The 15,465-nt window shown below is 39.3% G+C and overlaps 1 protein-coding gene and 1 long non-coding RNA gene across 10 annotated transcripts in view; one reads left to right on the top strand and one right to left on the bottom strand.

Annotated features, from left to right (window-relative positions):
* Positions 1-15,465, top strand: part of SORCS2 (sortilin related VPS10 domain containing receptor 2) — a 540,320-nt gene that overhangs the window by 105,340 nt on the left and 419,515 nt on the right. The gene's annotated exons all lie outside the window — the stretch shown is intronic.
* Positions 475-15,116, bottom strand: LOC137472993 (uncharacterized). 4 transcript variants are annotated; one of them, XR_010998546.1, is made up of 3 exons: positions 15,092-15,116; positions 12,547-12,702; positions 475-721 (listed from the first exon to the last, which is right to left on the bottom strand). It is a non-coding gene; the product is annotated as an uncharacterized lncRNA (long non-coding RNA). The 4 variants fall into 4 exon arrangements; XR_010998544.1 differs by lacking the exon at positions 475-721 and adding an exon at positions 2,627-2,790; XR_010998543.1 differs by lacking the exon at positions 475-721 and adding an exon at positions 9,873-10,173.

The raw sequence follows: 15,465 nt of genomic DNA, 5'->3' as shown, positions 1-15,465 counted from the left end.
TGTTACACAGACCCATCAGTACTCATCTCGCCGTGCCCTGACTCCCTGACGTGTTCTGCAGCAGGCGGTGGAATGACAGCTCCCTGCTGCTGCTGCCACTGCAGCCTGTGCACTCCTCTCACACACAGATTCTGGCTTTCAGTGCCACATAACTGCCTTTAAGTGTTCAGAAATGTGGGACATCTACTTTGCAAACTCTGACAGTGCCAAAACAAGGCTCCTAAATAATTTGTGAAAATAACATTTTCCATAGGTCTCCACACGTTGGAGTGACAGGTACAGGCTGTGCAGGCACAAAGAAAGCTGTTCCTTTTCTATGTGCTCTGTTTCATACCCTCGCCAATATTATATGTTCTGGAATCACAGAGGATTCCACATAGATTCTAGAATTCCTCTTATTTTGGGATAACCTTTTGGGTTCTAATTTCATAGAATAATGAAATATTGACCTAACAAGGGATGTAAGTGTCCACAGAGCTGGAGGAGAGATAGAAATGATTTAGGTAATGCACACATTTTGGTTTCTCTTTTAGTAGCATGCAACATTTTTATTGGATTCTAGAGAGTTGAGAAAGTCAGTCTTTTTAATCTGCTGTCTGTAGGATTCTTGCAGATGCTTTGCAAATACTTTAGTACTCCGAGAACTCTGGACTGATCTTCTGCCAAAATCCAGGAGGTGTTCTGCTTTTTCTGATAAAGCAGACAGTCTTGTTTTGGTATCCTGTCAACCAGGATCTAGAGTAAGCATAATGAAATATGTGCTGCTGTATTATAATCATTAGTGATTTAAATAATTTTCAGATGGTAAACTCAGTTGCAGTTCACCATTATGGCCCCTAAAGATATAGAATTAGGTACAACAGAGTAAAAGCTCAAAACTTTGTTTAAATATTATAAAATCTGAAGACTTTCTATATCTTTAACTTTATGCCTTGATTCTGCAAAGAATTGGGCATATATTATTTATATTGTATACAGACTTCTGTCATTTTTCTTCTCCATCTGAGTAAGGTTTTTAATGACAATGATTTTTGTTTTATAATAATTTGTAATATACCAAAGACAATCTGACATTTACCTTTTGGCAGCATTTGGATGCTACTAGAGAGCTTCAGCTTTGACTCTGGCCATTTGTGTTGATAAAGCATCAGTTGCTGTTTAAATAGGTGCTCAATAGAAAACAGTTTTCATCTTCTTCCTTATGGACCTTTTCTTACCAGTGCTCACAGCAGCATCCTGTGAGGAGTGCTGCCAGGAACCACTGCCACTGTATTTTGGTAGTCTGCATACAAGCATTAGAGAGTCCTTCATACCAAATTCTCTTCATGTTTCTAGTTTTGCAGCTAATAAAAGAAATGAGCAGGTGTTCCCATTCCTTTTGAAGGTTATGGATTTGCCTACATTTTCTCTAAATTTAGTCTTTTCCTTCTGGAACAATAATAGATGTAAATTCACTAAAGAGAAGATACCTGAAGGAGGTTGTGGCCAGGTGGGGATTGGTCCCTTCTCCCAGGCAGCAAGTGAGAGGACAGGAGGAAATGGCCTCAAATTGCACAAGGGAGGTTTAGGTTAGATACTAGAAAAAGATTTTTTACAAAAGGGTTGTCAAGTATTGAGACAGAGAGTTCAAAGAAGTGTTGAAATCACTATCCCTGGAGGGATTTAAAAAATGTGCACAATTGGTGCTTTGGGACATAGTTTAGTGGTGTTTCAGCACCTGGATTAATTGTTTGACTTCATAATATTAAAGGTCTTTTCCAACCTAAATGACTCAGTGATTCTATGAAATCATGGAATGGCATGTTAAATGCAAACTTTACAACAATTTATTAATAGGCAGTTCCTGAAGGATTTTTAAATTCAATTCAACATTTCCTTGCTATATTAGCTTTCATCTCCTATATCAATATAATGAAGGTTTACCTATAAGTTGTATAAAAATAATATATAAAAAATAATGTACATAGTTGCTGTTTGACTCAGCTAATTATTATAATTAGTAATGCTTAAAGATCCAAAAAACTATGTGAAACATGCATTTTAGAGCTCCACTATCCAAAGTACTCTAAATATAGTCTAAAATTTACTTTATTTAAGAATGAAGAAAAAGACACAGATGTGTTTAAATAGATTAATAGTCTTCCATGCACAACTGTTAATTTCTTAAAAAACAGTTACATCGGTTTAATTTACATTTGAATGTTTACTTATGGAAATTAAACCTATCTGAGTCAGATACAATTTTAAGGGCAACTGCATGGTGTTCAGTGATGCAGTTTAAAATTACATTGTACATGGTACAGACACAACTGAGTGTGGAATGACTAATTGGAAGTAAAATTGATTTAAAACACCCCTAGGGATGCTTGATATAAGTATTCACATAGAATGGTTGGTAAGTGGTAACTTCTTAAGTGATTGTAACTCCATGACTCTCAGCAACTGCTGGTATCTTCAGGAGAAACTTAGTGCTTAGACTTGTAATCTGTTTATTAAAGCTTAATAAATGACCTTGCATCAGCTGATGTACAACAGTGAAAGCCCAACATAATCTACCTTAAATCTCAGTGTAAGAGGTCTGAGCTCCATGGGATTACCTGGCTGTGGGCTGAGAGAGTGCATAAGGGTATCAGAGTTGCGGTAACGTGAATTTGAGGTGATAATGATGAAGTGTGCTGGGATAAGTGTTTGTGTTTTTCCTGCTACATTAAAATACCTCAGTGGATTACAGCCACCAGTATGTAAATGAAGCATCTCTAGTAAGATTCTTCCAGTGGTAGTGCTCAAGGCCTGTAAATTAATTACATAGGTATTTATTAGAATTTTCTTTGCAAATTCCAGTAAGCTTGTATTTAGATGTTTAAATTATATACCCGTTTTTCAAAAATCTTGAGCTTCGAAATCATTGCAAGTTGCTAAAGGTTCAGCACTTTTAAAAAACAAGGCATGTGTTTAGGCTTTTAATAAAATAGGTGAGCCTGGTTTGATCACCCTCAGGATATGATACATAGTCTAGTATATTAATAAGAAGCCTTCAGTTTATTTTAACTCAATATGTAATTGATTCTGATTACTGCATATTTAAAGATAATTTATTTTAAAGACTGTCTCATGCTGCAATGGATGGATTTCTGGAGAGGTATTCATATGAAGTGATCACATCTGTGTAGCTGTACAAAACAAACCAGTGACTTGACTTAGAAAGAATAGTTCAGGGACTGAAGTCTGTACAATACAGGTCAGCAGGTGAAAATGCAGAGTCTGTGTAATTGGTAGTGGTTTTGTTATTCACAGGTGTAATGTTTCCTCTGAATTGTTCTAAAAGATAAAAGATGTTGAAAGCCAATATTTTGTCTTGGATTCCTCTCTGCGAAGTGAAACAATGCTCCAAGCTCACCTGCTTCCAGCAGTGTCAAAAAGGAGCCTGAAGTATGTTCCTTAACTAGTGCTTGATTTAAAAGCACTAGTGAAAAAAAAAAAAATCAGGATGTCAGAACTGTGGGCATTGTCCCCTTGACCTGAATCCAGTCATTTCAGTAAATACAACCCAAGTTGCTGAAGAGTACTGGTATTTCCCCTGTTGGATGGGTGGTAAGAAGTAGGCATTGAGACCTGAGTATAGTTCTTCTTGCACAAGCATTTATCTTGCCTTACGAAGATGTGGCAATGATGCTGCACCAGCTGCAGGAGCCAAACCCAACCTTCTTCTGTTGAACATCCTTCAGGTGAGTTCAGAGGGTCGTGGTTGGGCATGCTGGCACCTGCTTTTTTGATAGCCCAAGTACAGCGGGCTGTCACTCTATCCATCTCTATCCATCTCTATCCATCTGGATCTCTGGTGTCCTGACTGTCTGAGTGATTGGGAAAGCAAGTAAGTAGAAATCTAAAGCACTCTTTTGAGGCTTCATTAATTTAGGACAACACTCAGGTTTTCTGTTTCTTTGGTTAAACTTCTTTCCAAGTTTAAGTACTATGTGTTTTTAAAACTAAGATGTATAAAATCAAGATGAAGTAGTAAGCTGGAATGATATTTTTTAGAAAATTAACCAAGTTAGACTCTTACTGTCATCTAGTACAATATTTTTTATTAATGCATTTAAATTGTCAAATTGGATATGATCAATTAATGAGATTGCATTTGATGCAAATTTAAATTCATTGTTACTGTAATCACATTCATGTATGTTGTAATAACATCTGTGTACTGAGCTAGTTCAAAAGGAACTCTGCCATAGAATGCATTGATGAGCACAGCTGGGAAGAGTCTTGGAATGAGTCAGAATTGGGTATTTAATACTGAAAGATTTCTATGGTACTGTAGTGATCTGTAAACACTGAGCTTGAAAGAGTAGCTCATTAATGAAAACCGTGCTGTCTTATGAACAACAGTTAGATAACAGCCCCAGACTGGATAAAGAATAGGTTTTCATTTCATTCTTTGTTTCTTTCCAGATTTCACTTTCTTCCATTAATGAGCAGAAATATTAGACTGAGAAAACTTCATTGTTTTCTTCACCTTTTCCAGAGCTGAATATTATCTCAGGAAAAGAAACCCACATAAACAAGATAACACATTTCTTATTCTGAGGTTAACAAATAAGGAAGAGATGACAGAATATTAAAGAACTAGTAGTTCCTTATCAATCCCTTACTCAGTTTTTGTTCTCTTATCAGTTATACAAATAATTTTTACTTGAGGAGCCTCCATACATATTTCACTTCTAGCTCATGTCTTCTCTGGCCTTACTTTAGAAGACAAAAATGTACTTGCCTTTTCTTTCTGTTGTGACCAGGTTTTCTCCTCTTTCAAGGGATATGTTTTATATTGGCATTACAATCTGTAGGAGAAAGGGTCCAAGACACTATCTGAAAGCACAGGTTTAAGAGTATGTGCTGCAAATATCATTATGTGACTCTGTTTGTTGATAGAGACTCTCTTTGTCATCCTTCCAAGAGGCTGATGGGCTTATTTGGATAATATTTGAAACTAAATTGAGGTAGAAGAAAAACCCATGTGTTTGTACTGGAAATGTAAAGGAACCCTTTCAGGACCCCACCTATGAATAACCGTGTCAGCAATGGAAAGAGAAATAGGACTGCTCCTGATGTGTTTCCTTTCACCATTTATTGTCCTAGATTTTCAGCAATAAACTAGAGGCTGGAAGCTGTTCAGTGGCACTGTACAGTGCTGTGGCTCTCCTGATGAGCCTTTCCCAATGTTACCCAGGTATGAAAAAGTCTTTGAACCCTTTCATAGATGTGGCTGAGTGTGACCATTTCTGGTAATTCTTTTCTGTGTTTTCTTACTCAGAAAGAGGGGAAACTGCCTCTTTTCTAGAAGCCAAGATCTGAAGGTGGTTAGTTTTAGTAGCTGTCTTTCATCATTCTGCTTGGAGGAAGAGGTCAGGCCACTCCACAGTGATGAAGACTGATGTATCACGGACAGGGTCAGAAGCAGAATTTGCTTTATTCTCCTAGAATTACATTAACTCTTAAAGAGCTGGATTTTGCTCTAATTTATGTTCTGTAGGCAATATCTTCACTGATTTTTGTGGAAGAGTTTACAGATAAAACATATACTGTCAAGCTGAACAGATCATCTTAATCACTGCTTGTATAAATCTGGTTTTTCCCACCTACCAACACTTTGTGAACAACTGTCTTGCATTTTCCTTCTTCAGAGGTTTAGCTGTCTCTTCAGTCTGCTTTGGTCACTGAGTTGCATAAAATGTCCTTCTTGTAGCCAAGGTAGGAATTACCATAAAATTCCACTGCAAAAAGTCTCCTACATTGCATAATGTGTCCATTTATATTGGCAAATTCAGTTGTGTGAAATACTGGCATGGAGTCTGTTCTAAATCTGTCACTGATGGGAGCTTTGTGAACAGGCCCTTACTGAATCCTTAGTAGAGAGAAGCTGGCAAGGTCAGGATCACATAGTGACCAAGGTAGACCAAATACTTGGCTGAACCCGGATTTTGCTAGGAATTGTCAAGGTTTCAGAAGATTACTGTCATATGATAGCTAAGCAGTGACCTATCTTACTGCTTCATTTTTTCAAGTCCCTTTGAAGCCAGTGCCTTGGAGAGATGTGTCCTGTAATGCCCATATGCAAGACCAGGTTGAAATATTGCTGCTCCAAATACAGAAACGCTGATGTTGTTACAGCTTTCTCTACCAGTGCCATGGCTATCAAGTCATTGTTGGTCTTTAATGTTGTTAATGTGTCATGTTTAATAAAAGTAACTACTTCTGCTCTGATATAATATCTTGACCCAGATCTGACAATCTTGGAATCATCTATCACATAGGAGTTTCCCTGTTCCTTCTCTTGACAGATTATGCACTTTTGTTTTAGACAGAGTTCATCTCTCCTCTGATGCAAATGCACAGCCACTTTCCAGACAGTATATCTTGTGAAAAAGATTTATTAATTCCAAAAGTCCTTTTCCTTAGTGACTCTCTTAACCAATTTGTACTAGCACCATCTTTCTTATCCATTTCCTTGTGGAAAGGTTCATAAACTAGCAGTGTAGTTAAAGGTGAATTGACAATGAATGCATAGAAAGGTGAGTCCATGCAGGTCCAGAAGGTCACAGTGTTCTTGTTGCAAAGATTTTGTTGTTGTTGAAATCCAGTAAATGAAACTTTCAAACTGAATGTGGCTCCTACTTAGAACAGTTTTTTTTCCTCTAATAGGATAATAAAAGAGTATCAAAAGCTTGCTTGTTATGATCATACTCAGTTCATAATGAACCACAGTGCAGCAAATTTTGGGGGTCCATCTGAGGTGGGAATTTTCATGACTTCTGAGTATGTTTTTATTGGAGATTGTCTCGCAGGGATTCAGAAATGGTTCTTAATCCCTATATATGTAGGATTACATTTTCAAAACTGTCAATATAGTCTGCTCCCGTTGGTTGCAGTCAAGGACAGTTTTACTTCTGACTTCAGTGATAGAATTATGTGCCTAGTCTACATGCTTTAACAGTCAAATTCCTTATTTGTTTTAAGTTTAGATGTACTTATCCCTGACAATTTTACTTTGCTTAATAAAATTCCTTCTGGACTTGGTTCTTGACCATATCCCATGACCAGTATAACCTTGCTAATAAGGAATTATAAACTTGTAGATGGTTTCATCTGACCCAACTTTCTTATACTCTCACTGTTATTATTTGATAACCATTTTGTCTTCCTTGAGCAAAGACTCTGAAATATTTCAAGCCTTATAGGAAATTCAGTGGCAAGGGATTTGAAAAAGGTTTCTTCTTGAACATCCCATTATCCAAAGAATACATGAAAGGAATAGTTAGGCTACCATGAGGCTTCATATAAGAGTAATTGATTGGAAGGTAGTATTTTAATGTAGAGATTAGTGCTCTGTAAGAAACTTTACTGTGAATTGCCTTGCATTGAATACACCAGTAGGTGAGATCATCATTTAGGTGGTCACATAAACAACAAGAAATATCTGTCAGTTTCCTTGTTATTCTCTCCTTCATCCTCTCTGCCATTCTTTTCCTCTTGGTCTTCCCATTCAAGTTCACCATGCAGAACAGCTGCCTTGGGCCAGCTCCTGCTGAGACAGGCTGATGGGAGAGCAGAGATTTTTGTTGCATTTCTCTGCTAAATTGTGAGTGGGTGTTGCACATAATAAACCCAGACAAAAAAGAAAAAAAAATCATAAAAAAAGTAAAAAGTACTAAAAACTGAAACAGAGCCTGAGTGCTTTTGAGGAGGGTGAGATGGTGTTCTGGGAAAATGCAATTGCTGTGTATTCCATCAGTGCTGGCATCTGAGAGGAACAGTTATTAGAGCAGGACCCAGAGCATCACACCTGCAGTCCAGTCTCTGTGGGATCAGTAATTACATGTTAATTAACAAGTCTGGAATGAGTGAGAGTTTGCATGTCAGCAGATAATCTGTATAGTGACTAATAAACTGCAGAATGTTTTCAATTAGCAGGCTTGAAAAGGAAATCCCAGTGAGTGTTTTGCTTGGTTGGGAAAGGACGGAATGAATGCACTCTGTTGTTAGTTACCCTCCAAATCGGAAAGTGGCAGATTTAAAAGCTACATCGTAAAGATTAAGATCTGAGAACAGAAATGCTTAAATTACTTGTACTACTGTGCATTGATGAAATCATACAGAGTAAACTTCAGTGAAATAAAATTTTTCACTTGATTAAATAAGAGCAAACATGGAAAAAGTCCATTCTTGCATAGATTCTTTCAAGCTTTAAGGTATAAAATGTATTTTTATTGCAAGTTTTTTAATGGACTGAAGTAGGGACAACTCCAGAACCTGTTTGCCAGAGAAACAAATGTTACATTCTTTCTTTGGCCTGAATTCTGGGAATCACTGACTATATTCTACCTCTCTTAGGCTTTTCACTGTGATCTCCAGGTGTTAAATTCCCTCCATTATATGTTTACATAGTACTGTAAGGAGAACTTATTTCTTGGTGACCTGGCTTGTCTGTTTTCACTTTATTTCTGTTCTGTCCATGTTTGCACTCAGAGGCAGCATTTGAAAAGGCAATTTCCCAAAGTGTTGGAACAATTTTATAATTTTTAATTTTTTCCCCCCTAGGATGATATTATAAGAGCAGGCAATTTGGGACCCTGCTTTTTAATTAGCTACAAGTAAGGAGAGGTTATACAAGGGAAGAATGATGAAAATTTTGTTTGGGATTTACAATTTATAGAAGTGAACTATAAAACTTTTTCATTAAGCACTTCAAGATATATAGTACATAATTTTGAACAACTTTCTAGCACTGTAGATGGATCAGAGCCATTCAAATCAACCTGAAGTTATTGTTTTTAAATTAATTCTTTATAAGTGAGTCAGAACATGTATATTGTCATGGCCACGATGTATTTAGATTTACTGTTATGGAGATATACTCAAAATATGAATGCTTTTTGCCTTGTGAATATCCAGAGCTACCTGTCTCTGGCTCTGTGTTATGCAGGCGCTTTTAATGTTTTGTCCCAGAGAGGATGCTTTTGGGAAAGGAAAGATGATACAGATCTGCTTTGTACACTCCGCAACTGCATGGCTCATCTTCAGCCCCTCCCAAGGAGGAGCTGTGTGGAGCCCAGGCTGGGCTGAGCTACAGAAGCAGGATTATAAACTCCACTCCTGTGCTATTGCCACATCATATTTCTCTGATAATGAACATTTTGCAGCAAGAGATTTTTTAAAAAATCTCGGAACAAGTGCAGCTCGGATATGACTAATGTCAACAGTTGGAGGTTTTCTTCTTAATAATCTTCAGTCTCCAGGCTGGCACTGAACTGTTGGCCTGTCTAAAGTACAGAGCGTAGAATCCCCCTTTACATCCTGTGTGGTACATTTTATCCCATTTAACCACTGAACTAGTTGTGTTCAAGGCATGAGTTGCCCTTTTTGGACCTTCTGTCAACATCAATTTCCTTCCCTCACCCCCATCCCTCAGGTTGTTGCTTCCACTCAAAGGGAAGCAAGGCAAAGGCACATGGAAAGGTCCAGATCTTTTCTACATGGTGAGATGTAGCAGAGTTGGGTCAGTCACTTAAAAATTCCGGATGCCATGAGAAGTTTTCCCCAATTTCTCATAGATGTTTTCCTACAGATCCCTTCCTGGCTGCTACACTGAACCGATATTGGATACAAGAGATCTCAATACAATCTAAGGCATCATTTCCTTCATTACCTTTTAATTAATTTGTATGGTTCTCTGTAGCACCTGTTAGGAAATCAAACTGGATTTGGCCAAGCCCCTTCTAAGGCAGCCAGGCAGATTTTCTGCCATTTCAGATAAACTATGATCCCTGACTTCACGACTTTTCAGTTCTTACAGGGGCTTATCTCCATCAAGTGCTCACCTCCATCAAGTGCATGGTGGTAGGTTATTTGTAATTAAATCAATCTAGTTCACGATCTTCCCCTCCTCCCTTCCTCCTTCTCCCTCTTTCCCTTCCTGTACTTCTGAAGGATACCCGACCTTGCATCCCACTCACATCAGCTTGCAGCTTTTTTAGTTTTCTCGTCGTGTTAAATCCAGGGTTGGTTGGAGCACAAGACATGGGTTATGTTTTTCACTCTGAAGACAGAGTGCATCTAGAATTATGTCCTCACAGGTAATTGAAGTTGCAGCTGTTGTACCAGCCACTTCTTTTCACACTGTCAGGGAAAAGAGGTACTGTGGATGATTACTAGCACTTCAAATCAGTAGTTGGTGTTTCTAAAACATGCAGACCTTCACATGTATTAATGTGACGTTTATATTTACAAACACTGAGGTTGAAATTAGAGGTTCCTTTGGATACAAGATGTTCTTGTGGTCATCTCGTGTTGATCCCTTGGGTTTTCCACCAGTCTGACAGCTGTCTATAACTTACTGTCCAGAATGTTTGTAAAGGGATAGCAAGTTAGATTTTTCCTCCTTTACTTGACTTGTTCCAGATTGAATTAATCCAATTTAACTATTGTTAAAGTAATTTCTCTCCTAATTTTGGGTACATGTAGAAATAATGTATTTACTTGGGACTCCTCTTAGAAGTTTGCACTTCGACGGGTTATATGATACAAAATGCTTAAATGAAAATATCGGTGAAACAATAACAGGACTTTTCAATTGCTATGAAATAAAACCACACGGAAGCGGAGTGTAAAGAACTTGACTTAGGTTTTCACGTGTTCAGTCAACCTCATGGAAGTCATTTAACCCTCTGTACCTGTTTGTCTCTTGTTGGCCATCACCCATGTGATTTACAGTTTCTAGAAATTCCTCTCACAAGTTTCTCTAAAATGCTCTGAGACACCTGGATGCCAAAGAACTATAAATATTAGCAACTAGTCATCTGTTCATATTGCTGTCTGAACTGGGGTCACCACCATAGCTTTAAAAACAGGCTTTCAAACTATGCAATCTCAAATTAGAAGTAGTTTTAAAAAGCTGACGCTTTTCCCAAGGTCTATAAAATCAGCTGATCCCAAAGAAAAGCTGATGTCCTTAATTCATCTTGCTTTAATTTCTGCAATGTTAATGCCTCTTGTCCAGGCTGTCAGCGTGGCTCCGCGGTGAATCCGTCTGCATCCTGTTTGCAGGGGCTGCTTGAAATGCCGTGGGATTCCTGAGCTGAGGTGCCTGGCCAAAATCCCGTCCTGCTGTCTGCTGTGTGAGAGTGCATTACCCCACCAGGCAGGGGGCCATGCTGAACCTGCTGGGTTTTTAACTAGCCATCATGAGTCAGACACTTTACTGCTAAAAGTGCAGGGTTTGGGCTATTTAATTATTTGTTAGCTGTAAGAATCTGAGGACTCACGAACCATCTCTTTTGAGGAATGCAGTGATTTCATCAGATAAATGTTTAAAGCAGGGCTAAGATAGCAGACAACCACAGCAGAAAAATATTTTTTCCTTTGAGATAACCTCTTAAATATATACATATTTAAAACCATTTTATCTTTTCTGTCTGATTCTAAGCACCCCTTCTGTTAGCAGCAGACAGAATTAAAAAGAGAAAATCCTCAGTGGATGCCTTTCTTTTTTTTTTTGTGAAATGTGTCAGATGATAAGCAAAATGTAACTGGGTATTTATTCTACTTTTCATGTGCCCTGCAAACTGTGGAAGGCAGCAAGAGATAGAGCAGCAACAGCCTGATAAACCTGGCTTTTCCCTTTTTGCTGGCTTGCTATTTGCTTTACTTCCTATGAGGGAACACTGGGCTAGAGACCAAATGTCTTTACTCATCTGGGAGATTTTAAAGCTGCTGGGAGTAGACTGGTGCAAAAAGCAACTCCTTGATTACAAGATTTGTAGGTAAATGTTACCCTTGCAATAATCATCATTTCCCCTCCACAGCACATTCTGTTCTAGCAGTCCTTAACAAACAATAATAGCAAAAATAAGCCATATTTTTTTTACACTGGTTATTTTCTCTCTCCTTACTGAAAAGGACACATAATGGAATGAATCTGGTTTCCCATCTGTTGCTAGGTGCAATTCAAAGTGGCAGTTTTGACCTATAAAGATTTAGCTGTTTTGCGTCATGCGTACCCTAGAGACAGCCTCTCCCCTTTAATTTCTCTGTGTCTCCATTTTCCATCTGTGAAAAATCAGGATAACACTACTTTTCTACTTCACAGGGATTTTACAAGGACACATTTATTAACAGGCACAAAGCATAGGCTTTGTATTAGACATCATACAAATATCTATGTCTAAAAACTTGCTGCTACCCTCAGTCCCACAGAACCCGAGTTGATTTACTTTCATTATGTGACAGAAGGTGATTTGTTGTCCTAGGCTGCATTATGGATGTCCATCTCTGAACCTTGCCATTTTAAAACACATTCAAAATAAGATACTTGCAAGTCGCCCAGCTGAGTTTGGTCTTTCCCAATAAATAATTTGGGATGTCCCAGGGGTAGGAAAATAACCTATCATTAGCCTATCATTAAGAGTGTTTACATATTGCACTTGTGGGTCCCAAATAAAGAAAGGGTCAGAAAAACTATTGGATTGGAGGAGGTATGTGTGAGATACTTACCTATTTGGGAATGTTTCCTCAGAGCATGTATCTCCAGAGCTGTGATTGCCTGTTGTATTAGAAGGGAAGTAGTTCTTCAGTCAGCTCCATAAATCAGTAGTTCTCAGGTGCGTTTCTGCAGTCACATGCAGGTCAGGTTTAAGCAGTTCAACATGCCTGTTTGAGAGAAGACATCTCCAGGGCATGTTGGTTGATCAAAGTGATATTTTAGGCTTGTACTAAATTATGGACTTAATACTTCAAGAGTTCAGAGGATGGGTAGGGGTGTTTTGAGGAGCAGTGGCTTTACAGCAGCAATCCTTCAGTGCAGACTCAGGGTATTTCATACCTCTCCTATTTCTGATGAGATTGTTGGAAAGACAAAGTTCAAGCTCAGCAATGATAGAAGTTCTGTGACTGAACAGCAGACAGGGCAGCAGCTTTCCTTGTGGATGATTACAAGACATGGTCCATCAGCTAGATGGACTGACTTGCTCATTTATGTGGGCTCTGTGCCTATCAGCTCTTTATAACCCTTAGTAAAATCTTTGGAGTCTTATTTCCAGGCTGTGCTAAGCATGGCTGGTGCATACGATGTCAGCCCCCAGTGGGGATATTGGTAGCTATTCCCAGTCTCACAGTGACAGAAGAGATGCAGGCTGTGCCAAAGTAGCACATGGGAAACTGTTATAGGGTCTATTAAGGATCATTGCAGTGTTTTAAGTTTTTCACTGTATTACATCCAAATACTCTATTTTTTTCATAATATTATCTTTGTAACAGTAATAAAAATTGACCTTGTTTAATAAGAAACTCTTCTATTAAAACTCCATTGCATTACATGTGTATGCATACACAGGCTTTGCAGAAGATGCAAAGTCTTCTGCAGAGAGCTCTACCAGCTTAAAAACAAGAAAATTGGAGCTGCCACTTTACCTTTCTAACTCCCCTTAATTCTATTCTTTGTGGTTATAAAAAATGTAGAATTTTATCCTTTTTAGGTTTAGCTACCTTTTAAAAATCTGGTTGAGAGAATTTAGAATAAATAGATAAAAGAAAACTGTAACAAAGGTGTGGTTTTTTTTTTCCCAACCTGTGTTTAGAAACATGTTACCGTAAGTGCAAACAAGTGGTTAATAAAAATTTAGCTTAACATGTATTGACTTTAGTTCACTAAACAAAACAGAAGCCCCTTCATGTGAACATCAGTGATGTGGAAGCTGCAGTTTTGAGGTTTGGCAGTGACACAGCTTTTGAGAACTGGAAAAGAGTATCAGGGAAAGATAGAGACAGGGCCTCATCCTGCAAGCCTTTACTGATTTGATAGCTCTTCTTATTTCCTTAGGGCATGTTTGCCTGTAGCACTGCATTCCAGTGGAAAGGCTCTTCATTTTGCTCAAAGGATGGGGTCAGGAGGAGGTGACATCTCCCTGCATATGAGGGAGCAGGCAGGTCGAGCAGTGCTGAGCCTCCTTCCGCTCTTCGTGCTGAGCCGAGGAGCAGCGCCATGTGAGCTATCTCACAGCACCTCGTTAGCATGGGATGATGGCTTTATTGGAGGAGCAAGTCGTAAAAAAGTTTCCTTTGGTTAAAAATGAGCAGTTTTATTTTAGTGTGATGACAGCCTTATACTGAGGATTGAATTTTTGCATTGCAGCTAGTTTTGTGTGTGTGCAGGCAAGGGAAGGGAGTTGTTGACATACATAGCTAAAAAGCAGGGAGTGAAATCCAAAGAAGAAAAACTTGCACTGATTTTTGTATTTTTATTTCTTAAACTTCTGAGGTTTTCATGGTCCTGTCAGCTGAATGAATTTCTCTTTGAATAGCAAACTGCTTATGTGGAAGTCCTAGCTCTGAATCTCACTTAAAAGCGATAATTTGCAGCTATGGGCGAGATAACTACCAAGGATGCAGGTTTCAGATGTAGTTTTTTTACTGCTAGTTGTAAAGCAAACATTTAATTGGGGTATTGTGCAGTTCTGTATCTTGTCATCATGGAAACACAGTCTACAGAAAGATTCAGTATTACCTGTTCTGGGGAAAAAAGCTACTGTAGGAAAATGTGTCAAAAAACCTCCCACGTAATGTAATACCAGTGTTCAAAAATCCACGCTCACCTTTCGTGTGAACATCTCAAAGTGCTTTTCAGATGGAGAAACTGGAGCCCAAATTAATGACACAGTACTTCAGGTGCCTTATTACAATATATTAATTTCATTTTTCTTTCACATGTTGTTACCTAGGAAGGCCAAGCCTGGTTTTTGTTAAGGGCTCACACCAGATAAGTGCCCTCAGCCTGCCCTGCTCTGGAGGTCTCCAGGTGCTACTGCAGTGTATACGAAGCATGGCAGCAGTCACGGGCTGGGACAGGGGCACAGCCAACAGAACCCAGGCTCCAGGGCAAGGTTACCTGGACCCTAGACGAGATTGCCTCCCTGGTGTTGGTTTTTATCACTGATATAAAGTTCAAGGGAAATGCCACAGAGAAGGAGCCAAATATTTGCCGAAAACAGGGTCAGCGCGATTGTTACATTTAGAAGAGTAAATGTAGACACGCACGGCTCACCCCAAAATACACGTGAATGTCTGCTGTCTGTCACGAGCTAATATGACTGTCACTGCATAACCTCAGACACGCACCATGAACGTGATGGAAATTCTTGCACACGACGAGGACGGGCCGCTGCACCTGCCGGGGCGGCGCGGGCCGCTGGAGCTGGGAGGGACCTGAGCCGAGCTGCGAGCGGCGGCTCGCTGTTCGCGGGCTGGCCGCCGGCAGAGGGCGCCGGCGGCTGCCGCTCCCGTCCCGCGCCTTCCCCGAGCCCGAGGGAACCGCGCGATCCCAAAGGAGCCCGCGCGATCCCAAGGGAACCGAGCGATCCCAAAGGAACCGCGCGATCCCAAGGGAACCCGCGCGATCCCAAGGGAACCGCGCGATCC

This window comes from Anomalospiza imberbis, chromosome 4 (genome assembly GCF_031753505.1).
Source record: "Anomalospiza imberbis isolate Cuckoo-Finch-1a 21T00152 chromosome 4, ASM3175350v1, whole genome shotgun sequence".
Classification (NCBI taxonomy): domain Eukaryota; kingdom Metazoa; phylum Chordata; class Aves; order Passeriformes; family Viduidae; genus Anomalospiza; species Anomalospiza imberbis.
Note: the sequence above shows the minus strand (reverse complement) of the source record. Positions and strands in the feature narration are given on the sequence as shown.